Source organism: Lutra lutra, chromosome 7, assembly GCF_902655055.1.
Source record: "Lutra lutra chromosome 7, mLutLut1.2, whole genome shotgun sequence".
NCBI classification, from domain to species: domain Eukaryota; kingdom Metazoa; phylum Chordata; class Mammalia; order Carnivora; family Mustelidae; genus Lutra; species Lutra lutra.
In genome coordinates this window covers 124,702,988-124,730,015 of record NC_062284.1, presented here as the reverse complement: position 1 = coordinate 124,730,015, position 27,028 = coordinate 124,702,988, and the positions used below count along the sequence as shown (strand labels likewise).

Sequence of the window (27,028 nt, the reverse complement as noted above, 5' to 3'; positions counted from 1 at the left end):
GAGCCACTTAGGCATCCCATACCCCATGTATCTTATACCTTATCTCTCCTAGTAGCCTTCTATCACAGAAATTATGTTCTCGACTTTTAAGTGAGAGTAGGGGATATGACTTGCTCATGACCATCAGCTTTTTACTGGTACAGGAGAGACTTTTATAAAGATTGATTTGTTTAAAAGCACCTGCGTTTTCCACTACCGTTCACTAGCCCCAAAGGCAAGGTTGGATAAAATTAGAGGATCCAGGCAACAATTCTAAATAACTCAGTTGACTCTCTAAAGGGTTGTAATTAAAGTTTCTTTCTTCTGAAAACTCTTTGTGAAGTAAAGTAAAAAGCTTACCTTGGACAGCTGGAGCTGATAAAGAGAGCCCCAAGAGAGAAAAATCCAGACAAAAGAGACTCTTGGGCAAGGCAGGGTCTGGCAGAAGTAGGTGAAACGAATATCATTCCTAAAGAGAAAGAAAAAAAATAACTTTTTTGAGGTTTGGAGCATTATTTCTCTCTTTGCTGGGTGAAGGATCCTTAGTCTCATCTGACAGGCAAGAATTATTTATTCTTAGGGAGAAAGTTGGTCTTCTAATTTCCAATTCCCTACTTGAAGTTACTGTATTGACTGATTCCCAAATCCAGATGTTATGACAGAAGAGTGGAAAAGAAGCCATATGTAAAAACGTCTCTAATACCTGCTTAAGACCTTTGGCCGGGGGGCGGATAAGCAAAACTACCTTTTTTCTAATTTTGTTTTGTGGGTCATGCTTCAGCGGTAATGCTAGTTCCCCCCTCTGGGTGGGGCTCTTCTCGAAGAAAGGAAGCAGCTTACTTCATTGGTTTTGAGGTTTGTTTTTGTTTTAAATGGATTATTGTGCCATATATTATCAGTTCTCTTTACTCTTTCTTTTTACTGAAGCATCTGTTTAGCTTTACTTATTAAAGTGACTGCAATACATTTAGAGGAAAATTATTAATTTAAATATGTACCTAGTTAATCCGCTTCCTGATTTGCTCTGGTTTGCTCTGCAGACCTGAGATACAAAAAGAAAGACCAAGTAAGAGGTTTCTACTTGGTGGAAATAAGTAGCTTGGTTCCCAAATAAATTTATTTTGGCTCCCCCTGTGATATGTCCCTCTGGATTTCTGGCCTGGAGGGATTAGAATTGAGTATCATAATATCTACTACAAAATGAATTTTATAAAATAAGTGTAGATTTTCACTGGAATGCAAATTAGATCAACCTCTTGGTTTAGCATTTCTAAATGGAGAGGGAGGACATAATAGTAGTTACTCCTGTACACTCTGCAGTCAGATCTGGTTTTGAATCCTTTTATACCTACAGCATTGGAAAAATCATAGATCCAGTCTAAACCATAGGCTTCTCATCTGGAAACTGATGATAAAATTAGTCCTCACAATAATCCACAATAATCCTTACAGTTCTAAGTGTATCTGAATGAAGCTATGAATTTCCAATGTAATTATGCATATTTTAGCACAGGGAACTTAGTTAAGTACCTTGTACAAAGCACATGTGAAATAGTTTCTTGTCATTGTTCTTCCTCGTTTATCTCTTACTCTCCTTCCTTCTCTTTCTCTTCCCACTTCTTTGTCCTTTAACACATGCCATCTTCCTCACCTCATTATACTGGATTTTTAAAATAGTATATAGAGCTTATAATTTATATTTTTTCTATTGTTGCTAATACTATTGAACTAAGAATCTAGGGCTCAGACTTTCTCACCTCAGGCTTTGTCTCCAGGCACTGAATTATTTTCTTTCAGCAACTATCAGCAAATATACTTTGCTAAGTAAGTGAAGGAATTTCAGGTCAAGTTCCGTGCCTGTAAAAGAGATATCTCAGCTCTTAAAATCCACTCTTTAAGAAACGGAAGTACAACCTGGGGTAACTGCTTTTTTAATAATGTTAAAATATTTTGAGGGCTATCAGGATATCAGCAGGGATAGACAGAGCATGGTTGTAATGTCAAAAATAAAATTAGTGCATATTATATTCAAAACAGTAGGTGCAGAATATTTATTTTGGTGAGAAGAGAGTGACACTTACCCTGTGTGTTATTACTGGGATAGAGGGATAGATTCCATTCCAGGTGGATAGAGTGTGACAGAAGGGACAAAACTCTGACTGTATAATATCATGCTTTCCTTTGCTCTCCTTGGGAGAAAGTTGACAAGTAGAATCTTAAATTCTGAAACCTCTGGGTTATGCTTAGAGGAACAAAAACTGGCATGTGAAATTTGCTTCTCCCTTCTCTCCCCTCCCCATTTTCCCCCCCAATACATGCGGTTGAATGCTCTAGATAATCACTTTCCCCGAAATGTGCTTTCTATTAAGAGTCAGTATGTTTGGCTTAATGAAAAGAGCCTATGATTTTCAATTGTGTGAAATTTATTATATTAAATATTTCAGCTATTTATAACCCTTATTACTTAGCAAGGAATATTCTTCCCAATTATCTTTTGCAGAGCAGATTTCTGCCGCTGTTTTCAGAGCCAGAAAGAAAAAACATACTTTCTATGATTCTTATTCCACGAGGAGTTCCCTTTTTATCTTATTCATGCATAAACACACTTCCCTAATGCATTTCGGTGTACAAGCATCAAAATGCAAATACCACCCAACAAATGAGTTAAAATGGACTATTTCACTGTCCACTTTGTTCAAGCGCAGCAGTGGCCTTAGGTCGGGCAGGTTTTTTTAATAAAGAGAAAAAAAAATGCAAAGGCAAAGCCTGAGGAGGATCAATTTACCTCAACATAGCTTTTCTATAAAAAAAAAAAAAAATGGAGAAAACAAGCAAGCTGACACTCGAGGGTACAGTCTATGGCAAAAAGACGGAAGTTCCTTCTTCCTCAGCTAGGTAAGCTTCATGCTTTTGCGGTCAAGACCCCTGCAGCTCTGAAATCACGGTGTCTGCTACGGCTCATGAAAATGGATTTGGCGATAAAATTGAAACAAAAAATAGTGGGGTCCCTTATCTGTTTCTATCAAGCCAGTTTGGCATAAAGAATTAGGCATTGGAAATAAAGATTGTTATACCTCTTTATTCCCAGGTGATCCCATCCCGAAAGCCCATCCGTGGAGTGTCTGTGGGTATATGGGCGTCAGGGAAGAGCTCCTGCGGTAGACAAGAGCAGGGACTGCTGACAGGGTGAAAGATTGCGGCACAAAAGTCTAAGAAAGCAGGAAGCTCTGGGACGTGATCCTACTATTGGGGGTTGCTTTCTCCTGGAGGTGCCTTGGAGATGTGGCTGATAATTAAGCAGAACTTTTGAAAGTTTGTACAGGTTCGTATGGGAAGTCAGAGTTTAAAAAAAAAAGGGGGGGGGGAGGAAGAAAAAGGGGGAAAAAAAAAGTGAAGTCCAAGGCTTCCCCTTTCAGACAAGGCATCCTGGCAAATCCCAGTGGTACATACATAACCACAACTCAGTAGTAAATACCAGGAGGAAATAGGTTTAAAATGTTCTGTGATGGGGCACCTGGGTGGCTCAGTCGTTAGGCGTCTGCCTTTGGCTCAGGTCATCATCCCAGGGTCCTGGGATCAAGCCCCGCATTGGGCTCCCTGCTTGGCAGGAAGCCTGCTTCTCCCTCTCCCACTCCCCTTGCTTGTGTTCCCTCTCTCGCTGTGTCTCTCTCTGTCAAGTAAATAAATAAAATCTTTTTTAAAAAAGGTTCTATGGTTTTGTATTTTTCAGAGAGAGACGAATGTTCTAAATTATGGTAGAGGGGCACCTGGGTGACTCAGTGGGTTAAAGACTCTGCCTTCAGCTCAGGTCCTGATCCCAGGGTCCTGGGATCGAGCCCCACATTGGACTTTCTGCTCAGCAGGGATCCTGCTTCCTCCTCTCTCTCTGCCTGCCTCTCTACCTACTTGTGATCTCTGTCACATAAATAAATAAAATATTTTTTAAAATAAAAAAAAATAAAAAAATAAATTATGTTAGAGTTGACAGGTCAAGAATTTATCTTGCAATCTCAGGAATAAGCCCTAAGAGAGAGGATGATAATGCCAGTGAATTAATACAGAAGAAAAATTTAAAAATAAAAAAATAATCAATGAAAATACATACCTAAAGAAAAGAACATAGAATCTGAAAAATAGAAAGCAAATAGCAAGAAGTGAGATTCATGTTTATTTAACAATTTAATTAACATCAAAAACTAAGTAATAAAATTTAAAAACAATATGGTAGAACTAGGGAACAAACTGAAGTATCTGCTTTTCCTAAAAATACATCTAAAATAGAAGGTTAGGGCAAAACTGAAAGGAGAAGATTTAAAAACATATAACATGTAAATACTAAATTAAAGTTAAAATATGGCTATTTAAATATTAAAAATGTATCTTTTAATGTAAATAGTAGTACCAGAAATAAAGAAAAGCTCAAAATGATTAAATATTTAACTGAACACTAAGATAAAACTACTCCAGATATATATATACATACCTATTAATCTAGCCTAAAATAATATAAAGCAAATTTTGACAAAAATAAAAGAGCTATACATACCTTTCACTGTATCTATATCATCTTTCAGAAAACAAAACAAACACAAATGATTAATAGTGGTATAGAAGACTAAGAGAACAAGATAAACAAGGGTGACCTAATTTATACTGAGTAATACACCAAAAACTATAAAAATATACATTATTTTTAATAATTATGAAATGTTTATCAAAAACTAGCCATATGTTAGGCCATAGAACAGTCTCTAAAAATTCTTTTTTTTTAAAGTTTTTACTTAAATACTAGTTAATTAACATATATGGTAAAATTTGTTTCAGGTATTGAATTTAGTGATTTAGCACTTACACGCAACACCCAGGGCTCATTGCAACTAACGCCCTCCTTAATTCCCATCCCCCATCTAGCCCATCCCCCTCCCCACTTTCCCTCCAACAACCCTCAGTTTGTTCTCTATAGTTCAGAATGTCTCATAGTTTGTTTTCCTCTCTTTTTTTCCCTTCTCCTATGTTCATCTGTTTTGTTTCTTAAATTCCACATATGAGTGAAATCATATGATATTTTCTTTCTCTGACTTATTTTGCTTAGCATAATATACTCTAGCTCTATCCATATTGTTGTAAATGACAAGATTTCATTCCTTTTGATGGCTGAGTAATATTTCATTACATGGAAAGAGCCCAAATGTCCATCACCTGATGAATGGATAAAGAAGATGTAGTATATGTATAGACCGCAATATTACTCAGCCAGTCTCTACAACTTTTAAGGAAATGAATTTATCAACAGTCAACAGTATGTTCTTTAACCACAGTGCAATCAATAAAGTGATTAATAATACAGGAAATAATTAGTAAAGTACTATAAGAAATATACTTGCAAATAATTCATGTATCAAAAGAGAAATCTTGGGGACAGCACTAAGCTTTCTCAGTTCTTTTAGCTTCTAGCTATGCCTTTCTTGCCATGCACCATAAAGTTATTCCCCCATATGTTCACAGTTTAACGTAAGTCAAGGATTTCAACAGAATTTATACAAATGTTTTGTGGATCCTCCTTTCTGTGTCTGCCTTCCTTCTAGGTTTCTCTCCAAATTTTCCATTTTCTTTAGTCCGATTTTTTTTTTTTTCTTCATTAGTGAGTGAACTGCAACTTTCTCTCTGCAAAATGCCTCAATTTCCCCAGGACAGTTCTCATCTTTTCACTGACAACTTTCCTCCAGGTTCTGCATGCTTTCCTTTTGATTATCCTTCAATGCCTTTAAACATCTTATATAAAAGAAAATATTTTGTCCTAATTTTGAGGTCGTTATCCATGGAACATTAGCCTCATCAAGCTACTCTGCCATTTACCAGAAATCAGAAGCTAGGGTTCATTTGTTTTTATTTCTATAATTCAGATTTTAAATTGAGAAACACATCAATGTATTGTATTTGGGAGGTTAAGTTCCCATGATTCAATAACAAAGAGACCTTGATCTCTCTTGTTTGAGCTTCCTGGGGGATGATTTTTGCTACTTCATTCATTTTGTGATCCAAGAATTTCTTACACTTTCCTACTCCTAATTTGTGGAAGTTTTGCTCTATTATGTGACCCAACTAATCTTTATCCTGTGTCATAGAGAACTAGGCTTATTTAATTATCTTTGTGCTCAAATAGACTTCTAATATTAATGATTTACTTTAACATATTTTCATATTTCAAAGGGAAAATAAAACTTGTGTGATTGTTTTTATGAGAGAATATCATTCAAAACCAAATTGACTCTAAGTCCCGATTTCTTTTAACATTATAAGAAAGAAAGAGGATGGGGTGCCTGGGTGGCTCAGTGGGTTAAGCCTCTGCCTTCGGCTCTGGTCATCATCTCAGGGTCCTGGGATCGAGTCCCACATTGGGCTCTCTGTTAAGCAGGGAGCCTGCTTCCCCCTTTTTCTCTGCCTGCCTCTCTAACTACTTGTGATCTCTCTCTCTCTGTCAAATAAATAAATAAAATCTTAAAGAAAAAAAAAAGAAAGAGGACAGAGTAGGTAATAATGTTTATATTAGATCAATATGTGATTCTGTGATTTGTCAGGAATTTGTCATAGCCACTGAATTCCTACAACCATGACTTGCAAATGTCAAAAATCCAGAAATAGCAAGATTAAAACTGCCAGATCAATAAAATAGTGTTTAGCAAAAGTTTATTGTGCATATAAGAACAGTTCATGAACTGGGAGCTTTCAGTTCAAAACTGATGAAGATCAAGGGCATGACATTAACGGGATGGCTCATCAGGTGAAATTTGAGGAAGTCGTTTAACCTTTACAATGGATATTTTCAAACGGTGGGGAATTGATTAAAAGTGATTATCTCACATCATTTTAGGAAGATAACTTATTTTCTTTTTATGATATTCAGAGACATTTATAAGAATCACTTAAGTTTTGCTTATGTCCACGAAATAACCTAGATTTTGTTTTGTTTATGTTGCTTAACTGGTTTTGTCTGCCCAGGAAACTTTCAAATCTGGTCTCCATTCTGTATTTAATTTTAACACAAGACATTAACATGCAGCATTAAATTAGGCTAACCATTGTTTAACCACTGTTGAATTTGATGCAGTTGGGTTAAAAATAGCATCTATCAGATAAGACAGTATAGGATCTATGAGATTTTTGTCAGTAAGCATAGGAAATGGATCATATCCTTCAGTGAGAACGGCAAACTTGGTATTATTTCATATAATTCAATTATGCTGAAAAATTATCTATTCTTTATATTTATATTTTCACGAATGATGATTGTGGGAAGTATTTTCAACAGAGCCCTTATAAATGGTAAATGGCAGAAATGAGAAAGGTTTAATAGAGTCAACTTGTTTTGTTTGCAGTGTTTTGACTGTGGGATATGAAGACTATTGTTATTAAGGGACAATTGTGTTTCAAATACTTATTTTCATTTAGAAAGTGTAACAGTTTAAAATAATTTGACTTAAAAAATTATTTGACCTTATATTTCTCAGAATAGAATAATTGAATACAAACTATTATACATGGCTATAGGGGCGCCTGGGTGGCTCAATGGGTTAAAGCCTCTGCCTTCGGCTCGGGTCATGGTCCTGGGGTCCCGGGGTCCTGGGATCGAGCCCCGCATCCGGCTCAACGGGGAGCCTGCTTCCTCCTCTCTCTGCCTGCTTCTCTGATATCTCTGATATCTCTGTCTGTCAAATAAATAAATAAAATCTTTAAAAAAATTAAAAAAAATACATGGCTATAGACTAAAGGTTTGTATCCTCCCCAAATTTATATGTTGAAATTCTAACTCCCAATGTGATGACATTTGGAGGTTGGAAGATGGGTAGGTCATGAGGGTGTATTCTTCATGAATGAAATTAGTGCCCTCCTAAAAGAGACCCCAGAGATTTCTTTTGCCCCCTTCTCCCAGGTAAGAACACAAGAAGATTAATCAGGAAGTAGGTTCTCGTCAGACCATACCTGCTGCTGACACCTTGATCTTAGACTTCTCAGACTCCAGAACTGGGAGAAATAAATTTCTGTTCTTTATAATAATAAAGCCACCTGGTCTCTGGTATTCTGTTAGAGCAGCCTGAGTTCACAAAGACAGACATTAAAAGAATTTCAGAAAAAAAGATAATTTCATTTTATTTATTTATTTATTTTTTATTCGAGAGAGACAGAGTGAGTGAGCATGAGAGGAGACAGAGGGAGAAGCAGACTCCCCATGGAGCCAGGAGCCCGATGTGGGACTCAATCCCAGGACTCCGGGACCATGACCTGAGCTGAAGGCAGTCGCTTAACCAACTGAGCCACCCAGGTGTCCCCTTTTTTCTAGATAATTTCATTCTAGATAAAAAGAGCATATTGATTTAAATTAGAGAATTAGAATGTGGGAGACCATTATTTCATGCTTTTTAAAAAAATAAAACATTCTTCATTCTGAAACAGAATTGTGTCGATAGTTGTGTCTCTATAATGAGCAATTAGTTTTATTGCTATGTCCTCTGGTATGAATCAACAAGCTTCTGAAGTGTTTGAAATGGCTCTTATTCTTTATAACAGTGAGTATTTTGTTAACCATCGATAACTTTGATTTTGGGTTTTAGCCTCTTGCATCGTGGCTGGACAGGGCTGCAACTGAAGAACCAAAAAGGAGGTGATTTAAAAAGACAGCTGGGATCCCCAGAAGAGAATTTGAAATTATAATCCTATTTCTGTTCCTGTTTTTTATTTCCTACCAAAAGATTGATCTGTAATAGTTATGGGGATATGTTATTTAGTATGTCTTTTGACAAGGCACTCTGAACTCCCCTATGAGGATTTCTGTGGAAGGCATTTCCAACAAAATAAGCTGCTACTGATGGAACTTACTTGGAGAGAAGGAAACTAAGATTACAAATATATTGGCATATATTTGGTTTGTAAGGGTTTTTTTTAAAAGCTTTTCCAAACTCTGTAACTATTACTCGAAGGATCACAAAAAATAAAGAGGAGAAAAGCTAGAAACAGAATATAGCCTAAGGAAACCAGCTAACCAATAATTTCTCTATCCAAATTATAGTGCAGAACTAGCCACAGTCTCTCTAGAGGATCACACAAATGGTGGTGCAAAGATGAAAATAGGAACTTCAGATTTTTTTTTTTTTTTTTTTTTTTTGACAGAAATCACAAGTAGGCAGAGAGGCAAGTAGAGAGAGAGGAGGAAGCAGTCTCCCCGCCGAGCATAGAGTCCGACGCGGGGCTCGATCCCAGGACCCTGGGATCATGACCTGAGCCGAAGGCAGAGGCCTTAACCCACTGAGCCACCCAGGTGCCCCAAAAATAGGAACTTCAGAGAGGAGCAAATCTGCCCTGGAAGAGAAAGTGGTCGAAGGGAGGAGAAATTTCAGCAAGGAAATAATATTTTCCTTATTCTTTCCAGTCTAGTTGGAATAAATGCACTAAGATCTGAATTCTGCAAGGGTGCTTTATTTATTTTTTGTGTACTTGGTGCCAGGTTCAAATACCTGTCTCACAATTTATTATTAACACAAATTTTGTGAGTGAGATGATAGTACTTCATGTTTGTTGTGAATAAATGAGTTTCTTTATGCAGCCTTTCTCCATGTATATTCCCGAGGCCACCTACCGACATCAATGTCAAAACCATAAATTTGAAGCCAAATCTAGTGAAATAGAAATTCAGAGTGGGGGTAAGATTGGTTCCTGACAATGAAAATTTTTGATAATTTGTACATGTCTTTTTTAGGAACCCTAAAGTTTAGGTTAGCTATCCTGTGGAAAACTCATCAGTTCAACTGATTTTGTATAAAATATATATTAAATGTCGTATGTTTAAGAAGGCTTAGTAGATACTATGACATTTATAAAAAGTAAGGGAAGCCCTCAGCCCTCTATGACGTTATAATATAATTAGAAATATAAGGCATATAAATATAAATTAAAAAAAAATTAAATAATAGGGCACCTGGGTGGCTCAGTGGGTTAAAGCCTCTGCTTCAGCTCAGGTCATGATCCCAGGACCCTGGGATCGAGCCCAGCATTGGACTTTGTGCTCAGCAGGGAGCCTGCTTCCCCCTCTCTCTCTGCCTGACTCTCTACCTACTTGTGATCTCTGTCTGTCAAATAAATAAATAAAATCTTAAAAAAAAATGAAATAATCGATGAAACTACATAGGGTAAATAATAGAAGGGCATAACTTTTCAAGTTGGGTGCAATGATATTATTTTATAAGGATTAAAATGAATTAAGGTGTCTTCCACATTGCTTTGGTTAAGCAAGGCTTCAAAAAAAGGGTCAAGATTTCAATGGTGTTTTTGTATTATTTATTTAAAGCAGTGCTATATGAAAGCTAGCACTAAATATTTTTAATACTAATTTTCATAGCTTGCCTGTAAAACTCCATTTGACCTGAACTGCTTCTAGAATTCAGTTATTACTTCACCTACATGGAGTGAAGGTTGAATGCAGTTTATAATTCTCACCAAACATTCACTTTAATACTCATAAGTGGTGAATCCTCTTAAATTTACTAACTCATTTGTCTCAATAGGCAACCATGACAATTTGGGAAAACTCATTTGCCTAACAGATTTCCTCGTTAGATTGTTTTGGTTGGTGACACATGCATTTGAAAGTGAGGATGTTATTTATCTCTCTAAGTCAATACAAGGAGAGGAAATCAGAGGAGTGTTTTGCTATCCAAGAAGACAAAATTAATTCCAGTCTATATTTTAATTTAGATTAACTTCATAACCATCCACAGTGCTGTTATTCCTCATCTTTCCTTCAACTCGTTCAAGTGATTGCATTTCTTTTTGCATAAACTTTGCATTACATTTAATTCTGTAATCTCAGTAGAAGCAACATATCTTTTCATTATGCACCTTTCACCGCTCCCCTGAAATTCTCCACAGAGATCAAGCCATATAATCATAACAAAAACTAATCAGCCTCCACTTGTGAGAAAGAAAGTATGTCAGGGAAAGTAAATAGAAGCAGTAAATCAGGAAACAATTGAGAAGGAAAACAGAGCACAGAAGGTTACTAAATAATCCCGAAAGAGGTGGGATTACAGGCACTCACCAAATTAACCTTTGCCACTTTCTATGATGACATTCTTTACTGTTTGGATGCTTGAAATATGTTCTGCCTTCCAATTAGAGTGGGAGGAGTAAATTTTTCTTTCTCTTCCTTACACAAAATCTAAAGCCCAAGTAATCATTATTCTGTGTTCCCATTTTGCCCTCAAGTAATAAATGCATGGGACAGAGAAGAAGCCTTTGTTTGTCTACAGCTATTGCTTTTTTTCTTTTTCTTTCCAATTCACCTTTTAAAACGTTTCTTTTATTAAGTTAATGATGGGGCTTATTATAGCTATTTAGTATATTCACAGGAGTTTTCGAATTATATTAAATCTTGTTAAGGCAATTTAAGGCCATTATTTTAAAAATGAAACTTGAGAGGGTGTAGTATTAATCGTCATGATTAGCAGTTATAATTAAAAACTTATTATTTACAATTTATTGCCATTTTCTTTAAGTCACGCTAATCTATAGGCATTTAAAATTACCTGGCTTTTATTGCATTATGAGGATTAAAAAAGGATACATTGTAATTAATGAATTTCATCGTCCCCTTTTTTCTTAAAGGGCTTACTTTCATCAAATGAGAAATATTTGTTTCTGTATTATCCAAGGTGTTATTGTTCTTCACAGTTTTCTTTTCTCCTAAATTTAAGTAATAAAGCCAAGTTATAAACTAGAGTGGTAGAAAAAGACTGCAAAATAACTCTTGAAGGACAAAAATCACCAGTTCATTCATTAAGAGTTATTAATTCTATAGCATCAAGATCATGGGGCAAAGAGTTTTGTGGCATTGCTGTTCAGTTAGTTATTCAGATACAGCAATTTTATCCCATGATTAGAAGTATTATTCCCAAACCATTGGCTAAGGGAAGGATTAAAGCATGAAAGTAGATGGCTTAATGTACCCTCATCTTTTTACTAGAAGGGGTAGCAACAAAGACTTATGGGAGTTTTTATCTTAACATCAAAAGAATTAGGTTGGGATTTCATGCTGCTAATTATCCAGCTGAATGCTTCAAGTCATTCATCCAATTTTCTCAAGTGTGAGATAGAAATAACATAACCCCTGCAACTAAAATCAAGAGGCAAATGTAGAATATATTCACACATAGTCCATATCCTTTGTAACACACAATACACTTTACATTTCTATGTAAAGGATTTTTACTAATTAAATCTGTATTTCAACAATCAATTTTCTTTTAAGAGAAAAATGAAATTAGGTTAGATTGAGCATCTTGCTGGACAGTGTTAAGATTCATACTGATAACTCTTTCAAAATTCAGTAATGCTTTAAAGCCATGTAAAAAGCACATCAGAGAGAGAGTGGGGAGGAAAAGTATAGATCAATCACACTTATGAATATTTTGTAAACATTTAAAATTATATAGTATAGGTAATAAAGTACAACAGCATAATAAAATAGAATATCAAGGAGAAAGTCCTGACCCAAGAGATTTTATTCCAGAAATAAAATGGCATTTTGTTATTAAGAAATTTATTAATACATCTAGCCTATTAATAGAAATTAGGAAAAACTCATAGGATTATTTTCATAGAGTCAGTATAGCAGAAGAAAAAGCATTATACAAAAGACAATATGAACATTAATTTATGTTAAAAACACTCAGTAAAACAGCAATTGGTAGATGTATCTTTGACACACACATGCACACACACACAGACATACACATACACAAAAACATAAAGGCATCTACATAAACTAAAGAGGGGAAGTTTAATGGAACACACTAAAACTAAAATCATCAACAAGGTAGGGGAAGCCATCATCTCCAGGAACATTTAATGGCTTATAGGAAATATTAGCTAATACAATTAGACAATAGGAAACTATTAAAATTGTATGAAGTAGAAAGGCTAAAACTGTCTCTATGTGCACATGATATAATTATACATTTAGAAATTCCAAAAGAATCAATGAAAAAACTATTATAAACAAACAAATAATTTATTAAAGTATCAGGCAATGTAATGCTGGAGCCAGCTTGGACAGGCTTCTGCTGCAGATTGTAAAAAGTTCAGGAATTCTGCAAGCCAGTGAATGACCATAGAAAGTTTGAAATTTATCATAACAGAATTATTTATTCTACAGAAATCAGAAAAATCTACAAATCAACATACCATTTGTAGCAGGTAGTAAAATCAATATACAAAAATCAACGGCATTTACATGTATTAACCAAAACTAGAAAGAACATGTACTAGAAAAGAGGATCACTTTTATAATTGCAAATTAACTAAAAAATAACTAAAATATGAACCTACAAATCTATAAATTAAAGTACCCTAAAAACCTGTGTAAGTAAAACTAAAACAAAACAACAAAGCTTTCTTTTTCTTTTTTTAAAGATTTATCTATCTATTTAAGATTTACTTATCTATTGCACAAAAGAGAGGGGAAGGGCAGAGGAAGAGAAGCTCAAACAGACTCCCTGAAGAGCACAGAGCCTGAGGGAATGCCGGGGGCTAGATCTCAGAACCCCAAGAGATCATGAACCATGAGATCATGACCAGAGCCAAAACCAAGAATTGATGCTTAACCAACTGAGTCACCCAGGCACCTGCAAAACAACAAAGCTTTGAGAAACACACACTATATATATATACGTATATATATATATAATAAATTCTTGAATAGGAAGAATCAAAAGAGTGAAAAGGCAATGCATGGAATGAAAGAAAATATCTGCAAAGCATATATCTGAAAAGAAGCTAATATCCAGACTATGTGCAGAACCTCTACAATTCAACCACAACAAAAAATAAACAACCTGATCAAAAAAATGGGTAGAAGACTAGATATTTCTCCAAAGAAGATATACAATGACCAATAAGCACATGACAAAATGCTCTAATATGCTAGTCATTAGGCAAATGAAAATTAAAACCACAATAAAATATATAACACCCATTAGGATGGCTCTCATTGTAAAAATAAATAAATAAATAAATAAATAGCATACAAACGCTAGATTCAGAAGTAGACAGAGTAGAAATGTGAGAAACTTATGTTGTTTTCTATTTGTCTTAAGAATAAAAGGTTTTAGCGTTGTTTGATTACAGTTTAAGTTGAAGTAGAAAGAAGCAGAAGGATCCCATAAAGGGGAGTAAGTATAAAAAAAAAATTGTTTCAAAGTAAGTAATGGCAGATGATATCAAAGCACAGGTATGTTTTTGTTGTTGTTGCTGTTTTTTTTTTTTTTTTTTTTTTTTAAGATTTTACTTATTTATTTGACAGACAGAGATTGCAAGTAGGCAGAGAGACAGGCAGAGAGAGAGGAGGAAGCAGGCTCCCTGCTGAGCAGAGAGCCCAATGCGGGGCTCGATCCCAGGACCTGAGATCATGACCAGAGCCAAAGGCAGAGGCTTTAACCCACTGAGACACCCAAGCGCCCCAAAGCACAGGTATGTTAAAAATATTCTTGACAATAAGATACATTTCTTCCTCTCAGGAGGGAAGCAGGTAAACATTTTATGCACATATGTAAGAATAGAAAGAAGAAGACAGAGAAAATGTAATGTTGAACATTTAATACTGTATGAAAATTCCTCATATCAAACTAATATATTGTGTTAGGGATTTACAATTTTGATTCTATATTTTGAATTCTTTGTGTGTTTTCATTCAGTCCTTGCCCTTTCTTGTTTCTTTAGTGACAGAGCTTCCAAATGATGAGGAAGAAGATTTGGAATCCTATATCTTGTGATGTAAGCTGTGTGTGAATCATTTGAACTGACGAGAATAGAGTATATGAATACCATTAATAAATCTTGATAGTTAGGAGCAAAGTTATTAGTTTACCACACCCCAATATGCTAGACTTCAGATTTTCACCCTCTACCACTCATTGATTTGACTGTTCAATTCTTATATATATTTATAGCTGAAAAAGAACTGTTACCCTAGACTCCTATGGAAACAATCTTATTAGCTAGAGTACAGTTCTTTTTTTTTTTTTTAAAGATTTTATTTATTTATTTGACAGAGAGAGATCACAAATAGACAGAGAGGCAGGCAGAGAGAGAGAGAGAGAGAGGGAAGCAGGCTCCCTGCCGAGCAGAGAGCCCGATGCGGGACTCGATCCCAGGACCCTGAGATCATGACCTGAGCCGAAGGCAGCGGCTTAACCCACTGAGCCACCCAGGCGCCCCTAGAGTACAGTTCTTAATACAGATTGTTTTGCCTTTATTTTTCAGAACCCTCTCACTTCCAAGGTTAGCAACATTTTCTCCCATTCAGTTTACTGAGGTTTTTTTTTATGTTTCTGTAATATAGTTAGATTATTTTGTCATATTCTGCATCCTATCTAGTGATTTCCTCAACCTCCTAAGTGATTTATAAAAAAATTGCATACATTATCGTTCCCTGTTGTGCTGTAAAGACCAATGGGCTTTGACACATGCATCATTTCATGTATCTGCAATTATAGTATGACACCATTTTCTCCTGTACTTCATCTGTTCAACCTCTCCACTCTGTCAATTACTGATCGGTTTATCTCTACAGTTTTATTTTTTTCCAGAATGTCATATAATGGAAAGCATTCAATGTATAGCTTCCCCCCCCACCCCCAGATTTTATTTACTTATTTGAGAGAGAGAGTGAGTGAGCAAAAGAGAGTGCACAAGTCAGGGGGTAGAGGCAGAAAAATAGGGAAAAGCAGACTCCCTGCTGAGCAGCGAGTCCAATGTGGGGCTCCATCCCAGGACCCTGGGATCATGATCTGAGCCAAAGGCAGATGCTTAACCGACTGAGCCACCCAGGCACCTACCTCTGTATAGCTTTTCCAAACTGACTTTTTCCCTTAGTAATATGTATTTAAGGTTTCATGTCTCTTCATAAGTTGATAGCTCATTTTTTAAAAAATCAAAATAATATATGAAGGACATTTTGATTGCTTCTTGCTCTTGATGATTATAAATACAACTGCTATAAACATTTGAGTATAGGTTTTTATACGGACATAGGTCTTAAAGTCAGTTGGATAAGTAGAGAGGAGTGTGGTTACAGAATTGTACTGCAAAACTGTATTTACTTTTTAAAGAAACTGCCAAACTATATGACAAAATGGCTGTACTATTTTGCATTTCCAACAGCAATGAATGAGACCCTGTTGCTCCACATCCTTGGCAACAGTTGGCACTGCCATTTATCTAAGGAGCCAACCACTCACTGATCTAACAGTAGCACATAATTAATTACCCAAGACCTACTGCCTATTCAGTGTGTGTGTGTGTGTGTGTGTGTTTCATGTTAAGCTTACATCTTCTCCTGAACCACCTTGGAAGGAATCATTATTCTCTTCCCTGAAGATTTTTGCAACGGATTCATAATTCTTTCACCAGCTGTCCATTTCCTGGGTTGCCTTCAAGTTTTCTGACCCACTGCTTCCTAATTTTCTTATTTTCTAATATTGTTATTATTTTATTCTTTTAACATTTTCTATCACCTAAATGGAGAAGGAAAAGGAAGGAAACGATGATGTTTCTGCTCTCTGTACATCTAAAACTAAATACTGATTTTCTTAAATGTTTAGTTAATAGGATGTTTTCTATAAACATAAATATTTTAAAAATGTACAAATGCTTTCTTTGTAGTTTTAACAATCCTACAATATTTTCCTATGCCTTTTTATAAGGAGTTTATAAGAACCATACAAACCTTTTGTACAAGTGATTCCCAACTCATTACTTGCATCCAGTATAACCCTGATATATAATATAAAACTACATTTATCCTTTTCTATATGTATACTTAAATGCATGCAATTGTTAATAAGAATCATAGGGAGTATAGAAAGTACAGAGAAGAAAGTTAATAATGAGTAATTAATTAGGGATTGCAGAATTCAACTCTATCCTTTAAATTTTTTTATTAACATGTAATGCATTATTTGCCCCAGGGATACAGGTCTGGGAATCATCATGCTTACACATTTCATAACACTCACTATAGCACATACCCTCCCCAATGTCCTTTACCCAGCCACCCTATCCCTTAGTTTGTTCCCACCCCCCAGCAACCCTTAGTTTGTTTCGTGAAATTAAGAGTCTCTTATGGTTTGTCTCTCTCCTGATCGAATCTTGTTTCATTTTTTCCTTCCCTACCCCCCCACAACTCCCCACCCTGACTCTCAAATTCCTCATATCAGAGAGATCATATGATAACTGTCTTTCTCTGATTGACTTATTTTGTTCAGCATAATATCCTCTAGTTCCATCCACGTCTCAACTCTATCCTTTAAAAGAGACTGAAACATAGTGATCTGAGGGACACATGCATCCCAATGTTTATAACAGTAATGTCCACACTAGTCAAACAATGGAAAGAGACCAGATGTCTACAGACAGATGAATGGATAAAGAAGATGTGGTAAACACACACGTGTGAGCACACACATACACACACACACACACACACACACACACACACAGAGAGAGAAATATTACTTAGCCATCAAAAAGAATGAAATCTTGTCACTTGTAATGACATGATGAAACTAGAGGGTATCATGCTAAGTGAAATAAGTCAGTCAGAAAAATAAAAATGCCATATGATATCACTCATATCTGGAATTTAAGAACAAAACAGATGAACATATGGGAAGGGAAGGAAAAATAAGATGAAAATTGAGAGGGAGGCAAATCATAAGAAACTCTGAACTCTAGGAAACAAGCCAAGTGTTGCTGGAGGGGAGGAGGAGGGGAAAACTGGGTGATGGGCATTAGGAGGGCATTTGATGGAATGAGCACTAGGTGTTACATGCAACTGATGAATCACTAAATTTTACTCCTGAAACAAACAAAAAAATAAATAAAAAAAAGAGAGAGAGAGAGAGAGACTAAGAGAGGGTAGTAATGTGGGAAGAAAACCAGGAGGATGTTCTATTATATAAACCATATATGAAAATATTTCAATTTTTCACGTGTAGAAAATATTTTAAGAAGTGTGTTGTTGTCAGGTCTGATCCATTCTGCTGTGAGGCTGTGTGAGTCACAGGCCAATAGAATTGACTATGGGATCTGTCAAGATGTTTGTCACAGTTAACCTTGAGAACAGCCATTTCTGCATGGTAGTGGGTTGGAGACTTCTGTAAGTCACTTCTAGAGCAATATCTTATTTTCTCTATTTGGCTGCATTGGCAGCTAAAAACTGGACCCAGCATACTCCAGCACTATAGCAGCAGTAGAAAGAGTATGTGATCAGAAAGATCTTGACCATCTTGCCAGCCCACACGAAATGATCTTTCTCTAACACATAAAATATTCTTATTCCAACATTATATTGTTTGGATTAAAGACAACGTCATGTTTCCTCAAATCTAAGTTGCTCTCAATCATAGGATGTGCCGTTATTCTATAAATCACTGAGTGAAAGAAAAACAAAAAGCAGCAAGTGAAACCCAAAAGTATAGTCAATGAAATTATGGCCATGCCATCAATTGTAAGACATATACCAATTACAGAGACGTTAAGATCTAGGGCAAATTGTGTTTTTGAATTGATGAAGTACTGTAAATATCCTCTTAAGTAAGTTGAAATATTACTTTTACATTAAGCCAACTCGCAAAGATATCAATCAGTAAAAGAGGATATAGTTCCAGGTTAGTGATTAATTCCTTAGCATCCAGCCAATAAATAGAAGAATGGAACTCAATAGTGAATGGAAATCCCTTAAAGAGAATATAGAAAAGAAAAACTATTCTGTGTTAAAGGGTAAGCATATTTGAATTTTGCACTGTGCCTGTCTTATTTGTTTCAGTAGCAGCTTATGGTTGATATACAGTATAAATTTTTAAAAAATCACTCAACATTTATATTATAAAGATTAATGTAAACACTGGTCAAATTTTTTCTGTTTTTAAAGGGTAGGCTTATTTGAAATTTGATTTCCAGGTCACTGGGAGATAAGTAATTTGAGAAAAATAAGATAAATAATTAAAACTTGGGAGTGCTAAAGATGAATTTTTACTCTGGTGGCTAAAATGGACACAATTAACAGTTTGCTTATGCACAACAAAAAGTATTGTTTCTTTTCCTTAGGCCAAGTCAGTAGTAATGTTTTTTATTTTTTATTTTTTTTTAAGATTTTATTTATTTGAGAGAGAGAGTACTTGAGAGAGAGAGAGAGAGAGAGAGAAGGACAGCACCTGCAAGCAAGGGTGAGAGAAGGGAGGGGTAGAGGGTGAGGGAGAAGCAGACTCCCTGCTGAGCAGGAAAGCCTGATTTGGGCCTCAATCCCAAGACCCTGACAACATGACTTGAGCCAAAGGCAGCCATTTAACTGACTAACCCACCCAGGAGCCCCAGTAGTAATATTTTTAAAGTGGTTGTCAGCTCCTTCCCCTCTCAACTATTCCTCCTAATTGTGCATGTAACCATGTTGAGATCTATCTGAGTGGAATGAAATATCCAATTAAAAAAAAAACCGTTAACTTGGGTGGGCCTCAGATGGACATGGTTCTGTGATGTGGTGGGAAGTACTTCTTAGAAGTAACAGATTCTGAGTTTGTAGGCAGAAACTACATTTTATTTCCCCCTTAAAGGATATTTTAAATGATATTATCTTTATGCTTTTGATACTCAGTGTAGTTTTCCTTCAGATTTTAAGAAACTTTTTGACTGGGATCACTGGATTTCTACTTATTATTTCATTAGTCTTCAATAGAATGAAATTTGCTATTGGCTAGTTATTCTAATGCAAAAAAAAATTTTTTTTTTTAAAGATTTTATTTATTTATTTGACAGAGAGAGATCACAAGTAGACGGAGAGGCAGGCAGAGAGAGAGAGAGAGAGGGAAGCAGGCTTCTTGCTGAGCAGAGAGCCCGATGTGGGACTCGATCCCAGGACCCTGAGATCATGACCTGAGCCGAAGGCAGCGGCTTAACCCACTGAGCCACCCAGGCGCCCCCTAATGCAAAAATTTTGACAGAATACTATGTGAAAGATTCTGCATATTAAAGCATGAAAAGTCTTACAAATTCAGCATTGTGTCTTCCATTTATAGAACTTGTTTAAAGTAACCAAACACACTATATTTAAGAGGATTTACAGATAGTGGTATCAGGTGACATCCTCATGCAAATATGCACAAAATTTATTGAAAGCATGACCCATGTAACTGAGAGAATTACTCTCTTAGATTATATATGTGAATTACAGTAAAGGTTTTAAGCCATATAACCAGCAGGCTTATTTCACTTACTTAGGAGTGCTAGATTGTTAGTCCTAAAGAAATCTGAAATATATATGTGGGAATGTTTTAGTAACTTTGAAAGAAAACATGATCATCATATTTTCTCACCTGATTAGATTTTGGAGCAGAAAAGAGTTAAACAAAAGGTAACTAGGTGTTATTAAGGAACAGGAAAGATGTTTATGATTTATAGCTTATCGTGGAACAAGTAAAATAATACGAAAGTATTTGGAAAGAGAATCAATGACCTAATAGTGATTTTTTTTTTTTAAAGAGAAATTTGGGTAAGTAAGAAAAAGACACATAAAAAATATCTAACAAAGAAAAAGAGGTGTTAATAACAGGAAAGAAAATCAATAGTGGATGATATTTCAAAAGAAAGAAATAAGATAGGATTAAAAATAGTACATGTGTCCTTGGAGTCCTACTTTATTTTCCTTTTTTGTATTTATTTTTGTATTTTTTTGTATTTTTGTATTATTTTCCTTTTTTTGTATTTATTTTTTGTATCTTTTTGTATTTTTGTATTTATTTTATTTTCTTTTTTTTTTAAGATTTTATTTATTTATTTGAGAGAGAGAGCAGGAAGGAGAGGGAGAGAGAATCTGAAGCAGATTCTGCTGAGTGCAGAGCCCAATATGGGGCTTGATCCCATGACAGCAAGATCATGACCTGAGCCAAAACCAAGATATGAATGGCTTAACTGACTGAGCCACCCAGGTACCCCTGGGATCCTACTTTAAAGAATGTGAGTAAATCACCAAATAAAATGGAAATGTTTAAAAATGACAAATTCTATATAATTCTTTTCGATGGTAAATATTAATCATCAAAATTTGGTAGAAGAGAAAAAAGATGAAGACTGCCCTTTTTCAACAGTAAGCATGTGTGTTCATGTCTGTGTGTATATGTGTGTATCAGTTAGTATCCTAATAGATATTACATGATTCTGTTAGAGGTATTGTAAAAGAGTGAATGATTTCAATACAGATTTTTCATTAATGCCAAGAAAGAGTGTGATTAGGGATTTCCTCCACTTATCTCTCCTGGAATACATGACTCTAATGAAAAGGAGCATCCATAAACTCTTGACCTGATTTTAACATATTGGGATAACCTTTCAGGGCTAAATCATGACAAATGTGGTAAAACTGGTTGAGGACGTGGAAAAACACAAAAATGTGAATGTGAGAGTCCATTCATCTATGAATTTACTTAAAATCAAATTGAGAAATAAGTGATAAAAGTGAGGTCAGAAGCTATGTATATCCCAAGAAAAAACTTTAAAATATTGGCCTCATAATTTTAAGCTTTATGAGTGATTTTTATACTATGATATTACCAAGTTTATATCCCCAGAATATCATTCTGGAAGCAATGTGGAAAATAGAATGAAAAACATCTTGCTTGATTCTTGGTAGCAATTCCCTTATCATTGCTATAAGCAATGTATTTGGAAGGCATTTAAATTGTCATAAGAAATACATTTTGGGGCATCTGGGTGGCTCAGTTGATTACACAACTGCCTTCGGCTCAGGTCACGATCCTGGAATCCTGGGATCAAGTTCCGTATTGGGCTCCCAGCTCTGTGGGGAGTCTGCTTCTCCCTCTAACCTCTCCCTCCATGCTCTCTCTCAAATAAATAAATAAAATCTTAAAAAAAAAAAAAGAAAATAAATACATTTCTTATTCAATAATTTGGGAAGAAATACTCTCTACACTGGCTTTGGAGATAAATTTATACACACACACACATATTTATATATTATATTATATGTAATGCAATGATTTTTTGATACATTATTTTTAAAAATTACAACAAAGTAAAACAATCATAACTTTTCAACTTGTTATACCATTTTAGAAACATTGCTTTCCTCAAATACATGCTATAGATAAACTACAGACCATTTTTAGATACTTTACATTTCCGGTTTTGAAGTTCCTCAACTGTCTTTGAAACTGAAGAAGGGAATGTTTTCAATTGATGAAGTGAATCTAAGTGGTTTGATAAGCTTCACAGAGAAAGATAATAAGGCAGAAATGTCACATTGTACAGTTGACAAAATTTAATAAGAAATTTTCTATTTTAAGATTCAGACATGAGTTTCCAATCAAACCATTGTCTTTCTGCAGTAATCTGTATTCTAGCCTTAATGGAAGGCAAATATGAGAGACTGACCCCCTGGTGAAATTGAAAATAAAACATTACTCCCTGGTTTCAGTATCACCATATGTACTCTGGAATATCTATTCAAAAAATTGCCTCTCCTTTGATATAAAATTAATATATAGGTTTTCTTCTCTCTCTTTCTGCACATGTGTATATGAGAAACGCAAGAACAATTTTAGTATACCCCTTTAATAAAGTGTTTACAGCATAGCTTTGGTTGAATTCACCTGTCCTTATTTATATTCTAATAAAATATTCTTCATCATTATCTAAGTATCCACAGGCTTCCTTTTTGATATAAGGCAGACTTAGGTTTGATTCTCAATTCTGCAATTCAAGTTCATGAATTTGAGAAATTTTCTTACACTTTGAGTTTCAGTTTTGCCATCCTTAATTTAGTATACTAATACTTCTGCATGGGTCTGTTATTAGGACTAATTAATTAATAATATGTGTGGTATACCCTAAGGATTAACTATATGTAAACCATTACTTATGCTTTTTTAAGTAATTTATATTTTATTTTATTTTAAATGCCAGCTTGGCTAACACACAATGTTGTATCCATTTCAGGTGTCCAGTATTGTGATTCAACAATTCCATACACGACCCGGTGCTCATCATGAGGGCACTCCTTAATCCTCATCATGAGGGCACTCCTTAATCCCCATCACCTATTTCACCCTCCGCCCCCACCTCCCTTGTGGTAACCACACCCATTTGTTCTCTCTCTTCTGCTTTTGTTTTTTTTTTAATTTAAATTTAATTTTTTTTTTTTTAACTTTCTGCTTTTCTCTTTAGAGGCTAAAAAGTCTAATCCCTCACCTTCCCAGATTCTTCTGCATCTATGTGGACATGCTACAAGTTCCGGCTAGTAAGATGTAAGCTGCAGTCTCTGAGGAAGTCTTCCAGAAATGTTTTATTTTTGAAAAAGTCTCCATTGGCATATTCATCCGATCTCTTGCCCTTCTTCCTGCCCAGCATGTACAGACAATGCCCGGAGGTTAAAGAATCATCTTGCGGTCAGGATGATGAGAGCCATGTTCTAGGAATGGCAGGGCTTGAAGATTAAAACAAACAAACAAACAAACAAACAAAAAACGGGCGCCTGGGGGGCTCAGCTGGTTGAGTGACTGCTTTCGGCTCAGGTATGATCCTGGAGTCCTGGGATCGAGTCCCATGTCGGGCTCCCAGCTCTATGGGAGTCTTCTTCTCCCTCTGACCTTCTCCCCTCTCATGCTATCTCTCGTTCTCTTTCTCAAATAAATAAAGAAAATCTTTAAAAAAACAACAACAACCAAAACAAAACAAAAAACAAAACTCTTTCCTAATTAACATCTTTGAACATTTAAACCAGCCCTGGGTTACTGCCTCTAGAATTGTTGTATGGAGGAATAAAGCATTTGCTTTTTTAAGACACTGTTAGTTTTTAGTTTGTTTGTTTGTTTTGTTTGTGGAAAACATTCTTTGTTTTTACGTGTAAAGAGATTCTGTTAACATAAATTATTCTTAATATATTTTAATCTTCTCCTAATCACTTTATTGACTGATAGTACAGGAGGGAAAAACAAAAAACAAACTAATGAGAATTAGAAAATCTTCATACTGTGCGGTTAAATTTTGAAAGATAGTAGCTTGCTACTTGAACAGCAGAATGAAGAGTGGCAGGACTTCTCAGGATTACTGTTGCAGTATTTGTTCATTTTAAGGCAGGATCCCACTGTTTTACACATCACCACAGTGGATCAGGTTTCCCAATGCATCGGTAAATCTTGGGCATCTTAGGAAATAGATGAGACACACGTTTTACAACTTGTGATTTCTACTGAAATCTCAACAAATTCTTCATTAAACAACTAAAAGTTCTCTCTTCTTTGCTCATTCATATCTCATTTACTTCAGAGACACAGCCTCTCAAAATCACCTTCAATGCCAATGCCACACAGCCCTTTGACCCTTCTTGCCTAACATAAGCTACTGTTTGTTGCTTTACAATCATGCCCGCGGCAGGAGAAGGGAGGTGTAGGGGGTGAACGTTGGTTTATTCTATAACATCTGCAATAAAATAAAAATAAAGTGATTAGGAACTATTTCAAATGTTTGTTATTTTATAAAATTAGGCATTTTAAATAACATAAGCAGAACTTTTTTTATAGTAACTCTGCTAAGCCCTGTAGGACTGGTCCTTAACTGGACTGATTTTTGTGGTCAAAGGCAATTTCATGCTACATTTCAGATATGCTCATTAGTGGATAACTTAGCAACAAATGATAGAGATAGTGAAATAAAATTACCTAATTCTGGTTTTCTTTTAATTGCAAGGACTTGGGTACAGAGGAAATAAAACTCAGGGTCTTAAAACCTAAACGTGGTGTCACGTTTTTTGCTACGATATATAAATGGGCAAGTTATTGACAACTGCTCATTTACAGACTCAATTTTAAAGAGATCTCTTAATCCTCTATAACCTGAAATAAAGAGTTTTATTTGGATACTGTCAGATCTTTCAAATGGGAAACACATTTGCTTTGCTTCCTTGTGTCTTGGGTTTAAATATTTATTTATTTTCCACTTTTTCAGTCTTTGAGAGTAAAGTATAATGTAATTGTTTTGTTCATTGATAAGAGGGTCTTGAACCAACATGGGCTGACTCATTCAATTAGAGAAGGAATTTGTTCTTTATTCCCGTCCGCAAAACAGAACTCCCTATTCTGTGCCACCACCCACACTGAATATCTGTGCTTTTTTTTTTTTTTTTTTTTTTTCCCCTTCTTCTTCTTTTGGAGAAGCTTTTGTTGAAACTTGGCCAGGGAACGAAGCTGACAGAGGTGGGTTCTCTGTACTTCAGTGGGAATTTTACTTCTTGTGCATCTTTTTTTTTTTTTTTTTTGCATCTTAACATATAAGCAAATCCTATTGAAAGCTATTTAGAGAATATCCATGGTGGAACATTCCTATTTTTCTAAAATATGCTATATTAAGCCATATAAATGTACTTCTGCTTTGGCGCTCCCATTTATAAAATTTCATGTTCATCAGGAATCCTCATCTTTACTTTGCTTCCCTATGAGACATAGGATAACAAAATATGATTTAGTTTTTTATCACTCAAAAAATAATCAAAATTATCAAAAGACAAAAACCTGGCCTTCAAAGGAATTTAGTGAGAAGGTATATTTTTCTTTTTCCCTTCCCTCCCTCCTTTCCTCTTGTCCTTCTTTTCTTCCTTCTTCTCTCTTTTTGTTCTTTTGAACTCTTGTATGCCAGGCACATCCTTGGTGCCCTGCCTACATCATCTCACTTAATCCAAAAAATAATTTTGTAAAGTTAGCTGGATCACACCATTTTTAGATAATAAACTTGAAGCCGAGTGGAATTAAGTGCTCGTTTCACCCTGAAATTAGTTTATCCAGTATGTGTGTTGTGGGGGAAGTGGAGGGGTTTGATGGGTACTTGTGTCTCTTAAGCCCTAGAAATTCTAAGGAGGTAATGCAAAATTGATTCATTTCTATCTATTTCATGACTTTGGCTTTCATATAGGATTGGGTCTCAAGAAAATATTCCATTAAAATAAATGAGAAAAAAAAAAAAAAAGCCTTCACCATACCATACATACAGATATTTTAAAAAATACCCAGCTGTAGAAAAGCTGTCATTTTTCTTACTTTTGCCTCGGCCATAGCTTTCCCATTTTTAATAGTTTCAATTGTTTGTTTACTTATTATATGTCTCCATATGTGCTTCCCAAGTAGGTATGGGTGTAACATGGAAAGTCTGTAGACGCAGATTATCCTGGGCCACAAAACTCAGGAACTAGGACAACATGAGGAAATTTCAGTAATCAACATAAACAGATGATGGCGTTTTAGAAACTGGCAAGGTAAAGAGGAAAGATACAAACTTATGATGTTAGGTAGGTTCCCTGAGATTAAATCCTCCACAAAGTGAAGGAAAGGGAATAATATGGAATTGATTGAGTTCAGTTGGCTCATAATTGATTGTGTTTATTACTTCTCCCATTAGCTAGAAGAAGGCTGAGATCTACAATTAAATTGCATTGATGTGAAAATTAAGCTCTATATTATTTGCACATATAATTTTCAGGAAATACTGTACCCATTAGAAAACTATCAAGTTACTCTATACTTGTCTTGAGATCCTGTTGTTGCTTTGTTGTTGAGGCATCTTTGTTTTTACTATGAATTCCTTGTAGGTCAACTTCACTGGCATGTAGTCTTCAGGAAGCAATGTTAAGAGTCAATAAAGTAAGTTTTTCTAATTTCTGCAAAACACAAAAATGATCACTACTTTTAAAATAACCTCATTGTATTAGGTAGGATAATGTGTCATCTCCTCCAAAGATGTCCATTAGGTTCTAATCCTGATGACATGTGAATATGTCCTCTTACATGACAAAACTGGGTTTTGCAGAGGTGATGAAGTTAAGGATATTGAGATTGGAAGATTAACTTATGTAGGTGAGCCCAATGTACTCATTAAGATCCTTAGCAGAGAAAGCCAGAGCCAGGGAAGGGGCTATAACTATAGAAGCAGAGGTTGGAGCACT

At 35.3% G+C, this 27,028-nt stretch overlaps 1 long non-coding RNA gene across 1 annotated transcript in view; it reads left to right on the top strand.

Annotated features, from left to right (window-relative positions):
- The window catches only part of LOC125103901 (uncharacterized), a 29,391-nt gene extending 2,964 nt beyond the window's left edge, over positions 1 to 26,427 (top strand). Inside the window, exons 2-5 of the long non-coding RNA XR_007128522.1 lie at positions 5,485 to 5,494; positions 17,340 to 17,476; positions 21,034 to 21,036; positions 26,417 to 26,427. This is a non-coding gene — a long non-coding RNA (uncharacterized LOC125103901). The remainder of the gene's footprint in view (positions 1 to 5,484; positions 5,495 to 17,339; positions 17,477 to 21,033; positions 21,037 to 26,416) is intronic.
- The last annotated feature ends 601 nt before the right edge of the window (positions 26,428 to 27,028 follow it).